Here is a 10,338-nt window from a genome sequence, read left to right as displayed (position 1 = left end):
GTCTCTCCAATTTAAATTTTCACACTCTACTCCATTTTTGCCAAAATAAATACCAAGAATTTTCATGACACTTGTCTCAGAAACACTCAATGATATCTTTTCCTGTTCAAAACTTCTACCAGTTCCTATACACATTATTTCAGACTTGTGAATGTTTATTTTGGCACCAGATGCTTTTTCATACATGTCAAATACTTTGAAAACTTCAAAAACAGAATTTTTGTCACACACTGTCATTGTAGTATCATCAGCATGTTGAAACATCAACCCATTCTTTTCTGACATTGGTATTGGAATGCCTCTTATTACTGTATTTTGTTTCATGACATAATTCAGAGGTTCTGCTGATAAAACATATAATAATGCAGATATTGGGCAACCTTGTCTAACAGAATTTTTAATAGGAAAATATTTTGTTAAATGTCCATTACACTTTACACTACTGTATATATCCGTATAAAATATCTGTACCCATTTTCTAAATTGGGTTCCAAAACCAAATACTTCTAATACATCAAGTAAATACTCATGACTCACTCTATCAAAAGCTTTTTCCTGATCAATTTTAACCACATAACCCTCTAAATTATCCATCTCTACCATATCAATCACATCTCTAATGCTAACTAGAGTATCTGCAATATCTCTTCCTATTATACAACAAGTCTGTGTTTCAGACACAATATTTGGTAATACCTGTTTCAGTCTATTTGCCATAACTCTTGCTATTATCTTATAATCTACATTTAACAGGCTTATAGGCCTCCAGTTTTTCAACAATTTCTTATCTCCTTTCTTCTTGTATAACAACGTAATAACACCCATTTTCATAGAGTTAGACATCGTTTGTTTTCTGTTAATTTCTTTAAATAAATTGAGTAGAATATCTCTTAATTGTGGTAAAAACATTTTATAAAATTCAACAGTCAACCCATCAGATCCTGGGCTTTTATTATTAGCCATTTCCTTGATTGCAGTTTCAATTTCTTCTTTGTTAATATCCCTTTCACACATTTCCTTATCATTTTCTTCAATTTTTCTATTCACATATGACAAAAACTGTGCCTTACTTTCAGAGTCAATTCGCACTGATGAATATAAGTTAGAATAGAAATTGTACTCTATTTCTAAAATTGAATCTATATCCTTCTTTATTTCTTCTGTGTCACTCAACAATTCTTTTACTGAATTTGATTCTTGTCTTCGTTTTTCTAAATTCAAAAAATATTTCGTGCATTTATCTGATTCATTTGCCCACTGTGCTTTTGATCTAAGTATTGCACCCTGACACTTTTCATTTTCAAAATCTGACAATTCTTGTTTGATTGCTTCATATTTTTCAATATCAACTTGTACTCCATTTGCTAAATTTTGTGAAATTCTTTGCATTTTGTTTTGTAAACCATAATATTCTTTATTTCGTTCCCTGGCTCTAGTTTTGCTAAAACTTTGAGAAAACTTTTTGAGCTTGTATTTTAAATTATCCCACCACACCAACATTGCATTTTCATATAATATACAATTTTTTTCTCTTTCAATAATTTCTATGATTTTTGTTTTATATGTATCATCATTCAATAGCAAATTATTATGTATCCACAACCCTGGTCCTCTTTCACAAACAGTATTATTCAAGTACATCACGACCATCGAATGATCGCTTAGTGTAGTTTCAACATAAAATATATTTCTAACATATGTTCTTATAACGTGTGAAACTAGAATATAATCTATTCTACTTTGAACTAACATGTTTCCTACTAACATTTTTCTTGAAAAAACTTTTTCTCCTCTATTTCTACTTCTCCATAAATCTGCTACACCATGTTGATTCATCATATTGAACAGGGCTTTGTAACCCTGGTCATATACATGACGTGTCTTACCACATCTATCAATCTCTGCAAGTGTGTTATTAAAATCACCTAGTATTATAAGATTCACTGAATATGGAATGATACTAGACATATCTTGAAAAAAATTGGCCCTTTCTTTTGCAACGTTAGGTGCATATATGTTTATAATATCAAAATTTTCATCATTTTCTTTGTATTTTATATGTAGAAATCTACCATCGCACCCTTTTACATATTGAATATTATCTTTTAATTCATTTCTAATCAAAAAAGCTACACCCTTTGACGACGTCTCAGAGTTATTGTACATAATACTTCCTTTCCATAAATGTTTATATTTTTCAATGAAGTCATCTCGCCAATGAGTTTCTTGTAAACCAATGATATCATACTTCCTTTCATCCAATAAACTAAATATCATTTTCATCTTATTTACATTACACAATCCATTACAGTTCCACGAAGTTACTATCACCATGATTGTAATTAAGAATAAGAGTTTGTCCATTCTTTCCATTTCATTTATTCTTTTTTGCGTTTCTCTTCTTCTTCAATTTCTTTTTTCTTTTGCCTTTCCCCTCTACGATGATGATTTCATTTTCCGAATCTGTTCCTACATTAGAGTCACTCTCACTCCGCTCTTGAATCATGTTTTCACAATCTTGAGAGGCTTCATTCAATTCCCGTTCTTGAATTTCGTTTTCACCATCCTTAGGGGCATTTTTATTAGTAGACATATTCACTTTATCGTTTTTATTCACAATAATTTGATTTTCTGTCGTCTCAGTATGTTTCTTTTGTTTTGTTTCCGCACAAATAAGTGATTCGTCTATATTTTCGTTCTCATGTTGCACCCCTTCGTTCGCCTCTTCTGTTTCCATATTTGTGTTACCCTCTAACACGTCCTCTTTCTCCACCTCAAACACTTCCAATTCATTGTTTTCTTCAGAACTGTGATCACTCATGCAACACTGGCATTTAAATGTCCATTCACCACACTGCTCACACAAGTGATTTTTACAGGCCCTCGCGTAGTGACCTTGCTGCTTACACTTGAAGCACACAAATTTTGGACATGCTCTAAATAAATGATCACTCGCGTAACACAGCGAACACACTTTCATTTGACCGTTATGAATACACCTATGATACTCCTTTTGAAATTTCACAGTGTATGGAAAAGAGGGCATATGAGGAGGTAGTTTCACCCTAACGTACCTTGTTCCGTCAGCAATTGTAGTTCCAGGATAAAATCGTCTGTTAATAGGTGACAGCAATTCAACACCCATTGATGTTAAAGTTTGTTCAATCTCTCCATCATCTATGTAAGCAGGAAGGTGTAAAAAACTAACAATCAGTGAAGTCTGTACAACTTCACGACATTCAAACAAATCATTGCCAAGTCTTATTCCTTCCAGCAAATATTGTGTTGGTGCTTTTCCATCAAGAGTAAGTTCATACAAATTACCTGATTTAGGCACACATGCATAAAGAGACCCCAAACCACAGTTCTCATTGACGAATTGTATTATTCCCTCGGGTTTGATGAGAGAATTGTCTCTAACATTTACAACCACAGTGTTCTCACGACAGTACTTTCTGTCTTTGAATAAATTGTTTGATCCGCCAAGATGGCTGCCACCCGACGTGGCTGCCATCTCACGTTTATGCACAATTATTTACAATGTTCTCAAAGTCTAACTATTTTACACAGAAAATTGAAACATATATACATAAAGCCTTCTGCAGAACAGCAGTCGGCAAATATACTACTCACAGTAGACGCAAAAAGGTAAATTTTCCGACACACAAAATTTCCTCGTGCTCACTACAACAAGTAGACCGGAAGTCCCGACAAATAATGTCTCTTCAGTGATGCTCAACCGAAATGTTTGAAATCCGAAATAACAATGACGTTTTAGAGCTATTATAGATAGAGACATTGATAAACAGAAAAATATCAATAGTACTTACCACAGAAAGGTGGAAATCCCTAATGAAAAAGAAACTTTAAATTGTTGATGAAAATCGTAGAGATCAGTAAAGCAAAAACAAAAAAATTTCAACCTCCGGCGGGACTCGAACCCGCAATCCCCGGCTTAGGAGGCCGATGCCTTATCCATTGGGCCACGGAGGCTATATATATATATACACTATTCGATCGGAGACGATTGACAAGGTTAAATGTCTTTGTAAATGTCATACCTTTAAAAAGGAATGTCAATAGAGAGGTTGGCAAACACGAATCCCTGGACATACCAGAGGTGGGATCAGGTGGCTAGGAGGAGTAAGCATCATCTATCGAACGGCCACACCCGCCGTGAGCCCTATATCTTGATCAGGTAAACAGAGTAATCCATAGTCAGATTCAGTGCATCAAGAACGGTCAAAAATTGGTATGAAACACATCAGACAGCATTTCAACCAATAGCAGTTTGAACTTGGAAACTACATGTAGATCGTTAAACCGGACTTACCATTTCCAAAATGCTGACTAAACGAAACAGTTGAAACCCCCTGTAACATCAACTTGTTTGTCAGTGGCATGTGAATATTGCACCTGATGTTAAGGTTTAGTATTAGTTAAGTACTTATGATCTCTTTATTTTTGAAAATTCTTCAATTCAGTATCAATTGACTTGCTTCTTGAAGGTTTTAGATGTAGATTTAAAAAAACAATTACGCATTAGTACTAGGAAAAATCCCTTTATAGATATACTTTGCTTGAAAAAAGAGAATGTTTACATGAATCTCCTTTGCATGTTTATTACATCAAAAAGATTTATTTATAGCATACACCAAATGACGAAGAAAATAGGACTTTAGTTTGCTACAATAGATCTTAACATTTTGAGCAATGGTAACTACAAGTGGAAGGAGCATATGAGAGGAAATTGAAAATAGATATTATAGTGAAACATTGAAGTTAGAAAAAATATTGGAGAACCCGGGTATTGATCCCGGTACCTCTCACATGCAAAGCGAGCGCTCTACCATTTGAGCTAGTCCCCCTTGTTACCTAACAGCGCTATACAAGATTTATCAAAACTGTCAATACTTAAGGATACTTCGAACTTCTCTGTTCTCAAAAATATTTGCATAATATGTGATCATGTAAAAATTGCAACATTACAAACTGAATTACTGTGTGCGTCAATTTGATCAAATTGTTTCACTGGGTATTTGTTTTCAGAGCTTTCCCGTGTAGGGACACTCTGTAGTCACTTGAACTCTTTTTACCCAATGATTAAAAAATTGCTCGTACGTGCATCATGTTGGTAATTAAATATCAATAAATACTTTACAGAAAGGAAACTTTCAAACATGCCCGAAATTTGTCAAAATCTGTAAAAATTGGAACTCTCCAAACTTATGGCTATAGAGCAGGACCAGGATTCTATTATGTAGTATATTTGTCATATCATGTACTTACTATATTGATATTAAAACCACCGTTTGTTTAATGTAAATTATTCAAGAAATGAACATTAATGAATATTAACAGCTGTAAAGGAGAAACTTGAAACTTACTGTGCGAATACATATGCCAACAGTGGTGTAAATCAAATGTGGAATCTAGAACATTCTAAAGAACTCTGAGTTAAATTGAAATCCCAAAACTTTTCTCTGATCAACAACATCAAAACCTATAACTTTTCAACACTTTACACGACTATTCCTCACGACTATTCCTCGCGATAAATTAACGTTTTGACATCAAAGACAGTTGTTTCTTCAACCAAAATGGAAAACGGAAATATTCATATCTAGTGATCAGTCATAAAAAAAATACTTTGTTAAACACCATTCTGATTCCACGCACAAGTATTCTGAAGTTGAAATAAAATCTATGCTAGATTTCCTCGTTTGCGGTGTCTTCGTGGTCTTTAGTGATCGGGTCTTCCGGCGGTCTGTCGGAATTCCCATTGGCACGAATCGTGCTTCTTTGTTAGTAACCTGTTTTAATATTCATATGAAGCAGAATTTATTCAGAAACCTCTACATGAAAAGAAGAAATCTCTTTCTGTGGCCTTCGGTTCAGCATTTATATCGACGACGTTTTATCTATTAACGATAATATCTTTCATTCATATGTCGATTCGATATATCCCTGCGGGCTCAAAATGAAAGACGTCACAGAGTCGTCCACTTCTGCTTCATACTTATATTTCTTTTTTGGAAGTAGATATTAACGGCAAACTAACAACTCAATTTTATGACAAACCGGATGATTTCAGCTTCTCCATCGTCTACTTCCGATATTTATATAGTAATATTCCATTATCACCTGCATAAGGAGTTTATATATGAAAGGTAAGATAATGAACAGTGATCAATCTCATAACTCCTATATCTCAACTCAGTCCCTTTTGCATGTTTTATTAGATACAAAAGATTTATTTATAGCATACATCGTTTGTTACAAAATTGTCATCAAAACAACTTTTTTCATCTTATATGTTAACCTTACATTTGTGACCACATTAGAGCAAATTCAAAATAGATATTACATTAAAACATAGACGTTCAAAAAATACTATTATTGGAGAACCCGGGTATTGATCCCGGTACCTCTCACATGCAAAGCGAGCACTCTACCATTTGAGCTAGTCCCCCTTCAATTTCTTAAAGCTCTATTTATCAAACCTGTTAAAACTAAAACGATACTTACTACATGTAGAAACAAATCGAGCTTCTCTGTTTTCAAGTATTTTGTACAAAATATGACCATGTAAAAATTGCGACATTACAACCTGAATTACAGTGTGCGTCAATATGAGAAGAAATTGAAAATAGATATTATAGTGAAACATTGAAGTTAGAAAAAATATTGGAGAACCCGGGTATTGATCCCGGTACCTCTCACATGCAAAGCGAGCGCTCTACCATTTGAGCTAGTCCCCCTTTTTATCTTATAACGCTATACAAGATTTATCAAAACTGTCAACACTTCGAACTTCTCTGTTCTAAAATATTTCTCCGCAATATGTCACCATGTAAAAATTGCTGCCTTGAAAGTTGCGAAGAAACTCCAACTTATTTCCAAACATCACAACATTTTATTCTTCTTTAGTACAGCCTGACTATACATTTCACAAGGTACCCTTTGCTGAAGTGTTTTGAATAGTGTTTTCAACCTTTACAAAGATACATCACCAGATCCATTAAGTGCTCTACCAAGCTCTTTGCTCCTCGCGAAAATATTAACAGCTGTGAAGGAGAAACTTGAAACTTACTGTGCGAATACATATGCCAGAAGTGGTGTAAATCAAATGTGGATTCTAGAACATTCTAAAGAACTCTGAGTTCAATTGAAATCGCAAAACGTTTCTCTGATCAACAACATCAAAACCTATAACTTTTCAACACGAGATTCCTCACGATAAATTAAAGACTAGACTTTTTGACGACATAGATGGAAAACGGAAATATTCATATCTAGTGATCAGTCATCCAAAACATTACTTTGTTAAACACCATTCTGATTCCACGCACAAGTATTCTTAAGTTGAAATAAAAAATATGCTAGAGTTTCTCGTTGGCAGTGTCTTCGTGGTCTTTGCTGATCGGGTCTTCCGGTGGTCTGTCGGAATTCCCATGGGCACGAATCGTCTTCCTTTGTTAGCTAACCTGTTTTAATATTCATATGAAGCAGAATTTATTCAGAAACTTGTACGTGAGAAGAAAAAATCTCTTGCTGTGGTCTTCGGTTCGGCATTTAGATATATCGACGACGTTTTAGCTATTAACGATATCTTTCATTCATATGTCGATTGAAAATATCCCTGCGGGTTCGAAATGAAAGACGCGGCAGAGTCGTCCACTTCTGCTTCGTATTTAGATATTATATTGGAATTAAATATCAACGGCAAACTAACAACTCAACTTTATGACAAACTGGATGATTTCAGCTTCCCCATCGTCAACTTCCCATATTTATGTAGCAATATTCCATTATCACCTATATATGGTGTTTATATCTCTCAACTGATTCGATACGCAAGAACTTGTTCTGCGTAGGATCAGTTTTGAAGTCGAGACAAGCTACTGACAAACAAGTTACAGGGGTTTCAACGATTTCGTTTAAAGTCAGGATTTCGCAAATTTTCTGTTCGTTATAATGCTATACTTTGCTAAAACAAGCTATCATTGCGTCAAATGCTGTCTGACGTGTTTCATACCGATTGTTAGACCGTTCTTGGCACACTGTCCAGGGATCCGTGTTTTCCCAACTATCTATTTTGTATTGCTTATGGGATTCATGAGATCTTCACTTTTCTTTCAAAAATGTTGAGACGATTGGCACAATTACATCTGTAATACACATTCCGCCTAGAGAGTATCTCAGTTTGTGGCAAATAATTATATAACTGAAACTTTTAAGATGGAAATGGAATAATGTGGATAAATTGCAGGCGGTAACATAAGTGTACCTGTGGACATACCGGTTGAAAAAGAACGCCCACGTTGGGACTCGAACCCAAGACCCTCAGATTAAAAGTCTGATGTTCTACCGACTGAGCTACGCGGGCTGCTGTTGTACATAATCTGTGTCCAGATTGCAAATATTAATACATCTATGTATTTAATCTTCTGCTGATGTGTTGATATACATTGAAAAATAAACCGATTGCAGATAAACATGTAGGTATTTTTGTGAAGAGGAAGTAATAAAAATAAATTTGTTCATAGTCTCCTTAAAAAAGTAACATTTAGTAACGGTCTATAGTATCGGAAGATATTTTCTAAGCTTGAAATATTTTTCAAGACATCAATCTAGGCAATATTAATTTATATCATTTGGTTTTCTAAATGAATATATTTTTATTGAGAATTAGGATTGATGCCAATGAAAAGGCATCGTCGCACGCCACGGCTGAAACGTACACTTCTCTTTCAGCCGTGGCCTGCGACGATGATGAAAAGGTGAACATAACGAACAGAGATCAATCTCATAACTCCTCTAAGCAATACAAAATAGAGAGATGGTCAAACACGGACCCCTTGATATATGAGAGGTGGGATAGTCCTATTTCTTGATCAGGTAAACATAGAAATCCGTAGTCAGAATCAATGTTCCAAGAACAGCCAAATGATTGGTATAAAACACGTCAGACAGCATTTGACCGAATAACAGGTTGTAATGGCAAACTAGATCATTATAACGACCATAGAATTTGCTAAATGCTGACTTTAAACAATACTGTTGAAACCTCTGTTACATCAACTTGATTGTCAGTAGCCTACCTCAATTTAAAATCTGGAAATTAAATAGACTATTTACGTATACATGTATATATATGAAGTTTGACATAAAGTCTGAAAAGGAATTTTCTCTCGTGAGTTCGGTTGGACAGGTTCTAGAACAAGCAGCAAAAAACCGGATGCATTAACTCCAGTTTCATTGTAAGAAACTATACCGTAGACTGTTTAAACCTAAGAGGTGGGTTCACACACCACTCAATTGAATTAAGTCGTCCAATACAGAAATAAGGTAAAATACATATATAAACATGGATAATATTCATGAAAAAGTATCCGAGAATTAATAGACGTTTATGCCGACACCTAGTGAATAAATGTACAAGTATTGGGCCTCCTGTGAAGTATGGATGTTGTTTATGTAAACAACAACTTAAAGGAAAGTTAAAGAGATGCTTAAGAAGTTAGTTAAAGAGATCATGACAAAAGCCAAATGTACAACCAGTGCAGACTGTCTAAAAGCCACATTTCAAAAATTACAAGCAAATAAAGTACCTGTTTCTGTCCCATTTGTAATTGCTGGGAAATCTAACAGCAAATGTGCGTTCTGTAATTAAAAACGGCGAGAACTGATGCCTTTATTATATTCGGTATACTAGAACGAGTAGGTTGTAAATGTTCAAAAACATTTGTTGGATAAAAACGGAGTCCAAATCATTTAGCATTAATACTGCACCATACAATAAAAGCTATTCCAAATTTGATTTACACCACGAAACATGTGAGGTTTCTCATTCACATCAGTTCATATGGAAATACGGAGCACGTACTGTTGGATGTTGCGAGCATATATGCAGTGTCATTTGGTACCTTAGGTACGACAGGCACCGGTGTAATTATGTGTGTGTTAAAAGCCGCTTAATGTCTGATATACATGCTGCAGCCTGTGAAACTAATTCCTGTGATGATTTTGATTAAATATCCTTCTTTCAAGTATTATCTATATATTTGGGTTTTTATATATTTTAAATATTTTGGACAGCGTTTTAGTACGGTAATGTATCTTTTCTAAATACGGGTACCATCAATCCGGATTTTAAACTCCCGATTCGTGACCGGTGCCCAATCATGAATAGGCTTATTGTTCGCCAAGTTCACCCATCTTCTTTAGAAACAACAAAATGATCGTAGCAATCGCAAAAGTGCAACGATATCAGCGATATGCAGGCCGACACTATGCATAATATAACAAAGCTTACTTTACATTCACTGAAAAATC

General features: G+C 34.7%; 4 non-coding genes across 4 annotated transcripts; all 4 read right to left on the bottom strand.

Moving 5' to 3' along the window:
* Nucleotides 1–3,920: 3,920 nt before the first annotated feature.
* Trnar-ccu (transfer RNA arginine (anticodon CCU)) lies at nt 3,921–3,993 on the bottom strand. The gene has a single exon. It is a non-coding gene; the product is annotated as a tRNA-Arg (tRNA).
* An 802-nt stretch (nt 3,994–4,795) lies between these two features.
* On the bottom strand, nt 4,796–4,868 carry Trnaa-ugc (transfer RNA alanine (anticodon UGC)). The gene has a single exon. It is a non-coding gene; the product is annotated as a tRNA-Ala (tRNA).
* Nucleotides 4,869–6,688: 1,820 nt separating this feature from the next.
* On the bottom strand, nt 6,689–6,761 carry Trnaa-ugc (transfer RNA alanine (anticodon UGC)). Its single transcript has one exon. It is a non-coding gene; the product is annotated as a tRNA-Ala (tRNA).
* A 1,555-nt stretch (nt 6,762–8,316) lies between these two features.
* Nucleotides 8,317–8,389, bottom strand: Trnak-uuu (transfer RNA lysine (anticodon UUU)). Its single transcript has one exon. It is a non-coding gene; the product is annotated as a tRNA-Lys (tRNA).
* Nucleotides 8,390–10,338: the final 1,949 nt, after the last annotated feature.

The sequence above is a fragment of the Ostrea edulis genome, chromosome 5 (genome assembly GCF_947568905.1).
Source record: "Ostrea edulis chromosome 5, xbOstEdul1.1, whole genome shotgun sequence".
NCBI classification, from domain to species: Eukaryota; Metazoa; Mollusca; class Bivalvia; order Ostreida; family Ostreidae; genus Ostrea; species Ostrea edulis.
Note: the sequence above shows the minus strand (reverse complement) of the source record. Positions and strands in the feature narration are given on the sequence as shown.